We start from the raw sequence: 3,118 nt of genomic DNA, 5'->3' as shown, positions 1-3,118 counted from the left end.
TTTTATTAATTACACTTTATTCATTTTGTATCCCCCATAAACCCCTCTCTCCTCCCCTCCTGATCCTACCCTCCCTTCCGTTTCTGCATGCATGCCCCTCCCCAAGTCCACTAATAGGGGAGGTTCTCCTCTCCTTTCTCATCTTAGATTATCAGTTCTCATCAAAAGTGGCTGCATTGTCCTCTACTGTGGCCTGGTAAGGCTGCTCCCACCACAGGGGGAGGTGATCAAAGAGCAGGCCAATCAGATTATGTCAGAGGCAGTCCCTCTTCCCATTACTAGGTAATCCACTTGGACACTGACCTGCCATGGGCTACATCTATTTCATGACATCATTCTCCCTCTCAGCCAATCATCACCTGAGAGAATCTTGAGGTTTCGTGGAGATGAGTAAACAAAATTTCCTCAGCGTCCAGTATCTCTGGTCCTGTGCACATGTGACTTTTTCTTGTGAAACCCAACTAGCCTTTATCCCATCCCTTTATCCAAATCTCACACCTTTACTATTGTTTACTTCTGTGACAATGTCAGGTAGGAAATTAAATTTTCATGTTTATTTAATTGAACAGTTTCCTAAGAAGGGAAGTTTCAACGTAATGTGGGAATAAGAGGAGTATACTGAATGACAAGGTGGTCTCATAATGTGGTCTTGGATCTGATATTTCCTAGACTGTGACTTTGAAATGAGCAGTTACTTGAGTCTTCACTAAATGTATGTTCACATTCTTATTGATTTAATAGGTAGGCGAGGCCTTGGGTTTCCTGGAATTGGGATATTGAGTCTTTAAGAACAGGGAAAATAGAATCAAACCAGACAGTTCCTGGGACTGGTAGGCTGAAAGCGAGAAAGATCGGCAAGTATAAAATGAGAACTAAGGGAAAGATTTTTTTTGACAGCTGGTACTATTAAACAATAATGTTGCCAGCCCTTGATTAGTAGGATTGCCTTGGCTGACCTGGCTGAATCAGCAGCTGTGTTCTAACATTGGTCAGTGAAGAATCCTCTTGGTACTGGTATTTAGAGTTAAAACTGAGCCTTCAGGACAGAGAAATGGATCCATGTTATAGACCTAGCACGCAAGAACAGCTGTGTCCTCCAGACAACCCTTAAAATGTAGTTTTAGTGACCAGACTGCTTGCCACCTGAGCTCATGAGGTCTGAGGTAGTTGGTAACCACTAGTTCATGGCTAGGATTTTCTGCTACATAATCAGTTCCTGGAACACATGTACTAGGTCTCTGAGTCTGTCTCTCTAGGACTTTCTCTGCCTTTCTCAGTCTCCTTCTCTCTGCTTGCTGCCTGTGTTTCAGTAGGAAAAGCTATCAGTTCTGCTGATGGACTACCACAAGATGACTGCTTGCTGACATGAAATCCTGGATGATCTTGTAAATAGTATGAGAAAGGTCCCAATTAAACACTTTTTGTTCAAAGGGTTGCCCTTGTCAGGGAGCATTTTCCCATTCAGTAATTCACTGACTGAGGACATATCTGTGAATTCAACAACTAATAATGGAATCTGTGGTAATGTTAAACTCACATGTCAAGGACACATGACTTTATTAAAGACCATTTGAAAGACATTTGTGTCATTTTTCCTAAGAGTGTTGGATACAGGAACTGACATCTCTGTGTTGTGTGCTTGAGCCCAGATTGAGGCATGTAAACCTGCTCAGCCTTTCACTCCAGCAGGCTGTCCTCTTGGTCCTTTTAGTAACTGACTCCTAAAACTTATTGGCTTTTACCTGTTCCATGACATCATTCTCCCACTCAGCCAATCAGCACCTGGAAGAATCTTGTGGTTTCCATGGAGGTGAGTAAACAAACATTCCTCTGTGACCAGTATCTCTGATCCTGTGAACACGGATTTTTTCTTGTGAAACCCAACAAGCCTTTATCTCATCCCTTTATCCAGATCTCACACCTTAATTCCTCTTTACCTCTGTGACAATGTCAGGTTAGAAATGAAACTGTAACGTTTATTCATTGAACAGCATCCTCAGTAGGGAAGCTTCAAAAACTGTGGGATTAAGGGAAATGTACCGAATGACAAGGTGGTCTACTGTGGTCTTGGTTCTGACATTTCCTAGGTTTGACTTAGAACTGAGCAGTTACTCACATACTCACTAAATGTACCTTCACATTTTTATTGATATTAATAGGCAAACCAACACTAGGGTTATTTGGGGTATTGAGTCTTTAAGAACAGGGAAAAGAGAAGCAAGCCTGACATTTCCTAGGAATGGTTAGGCTGAAACTGAGAAAAATTGGTGAGTGTAAAACGAGTATTGAGGTCAAGATATTTTTTGACAGCTGGTGCTGTTAAACAGTAGTATTGCCAACCCTCTATTAGAAGGGTTGCTTTGGCTGACCTGGCTAAATTAGCAGCTGCGTTATAACAGTGGTCAGTGAAGAACACGCTTGGTACTAAGTTATACATTTAAAACTAAGCCTTCAGGACAAAAAATGGGTCCACGTTAAATGCCTCAGACACAAGAACAGCTGTGTCCTCCAGAAAACACACGAAATGTAGCATTAATGCCAGGACTGATCATTCAGAGGTGCCACCTGAGCTCATGTAGTCTGAGGTAGTTGGGAAACCACTAATTCATGGTTAGGATTCTCTGCTACATAATACATTCCTGGAAAGCATGCCTTACAAAGTCAAAGTCTGCCCACCTTTTGCGGAATCTTTTCTCCAGATTAAAGTTCATTGTAAAAATTGGCAACATATCATTTTTATTGATTATGTGGAAAATTAATATAATATACATTACACTCTTTTTCCATTGCTTCCAGGTTCAAATTCCTACCCATGTGTCATACTAATTTTTTTTCACTTTAAAATAAATCAATACAAGTATGTGTTGTGCATATACTCATTGGAACATGATCAGGGTATCAGTGCCAAGTACCTTAAAGAAAACTGAGTTCGTCCTTGCCACTTCCTGACAATACCTGCAAGAAGAATACTTTAGTCCTGTAGAGCTCTATGCTTCCTGACCTTGATCACAGTTTTTCTTATGAAATTATTATTACAATTTGTTCACATTGTATCCTCTCTGCTGCTTCCTCTGAATTCTCCTTTCTTCCTACCTAGCCTCCTTCTTCTACCCCTATG

Source organism: Meriones unguiculatus (assembly GCF_030254825.1).
Source record: "Meriones unguiculatus strain TT.TT164.6M chromosome Y unlocalized genomic scaffold, Bangor_MerUng_6.1 ChrY_unordered_Scaffold_25, whole genome shotgun sequence".
NCBI lineage: Eukaryota > Metazoa > Chordata > Mammalia > Rodentia > Muridae > Meriones > Meriones unguiculatus.
The sequence above is the reverse complement of the archived record's forward strand: the minus strand, read 5'-3'. Positions refer to the sequence as shown.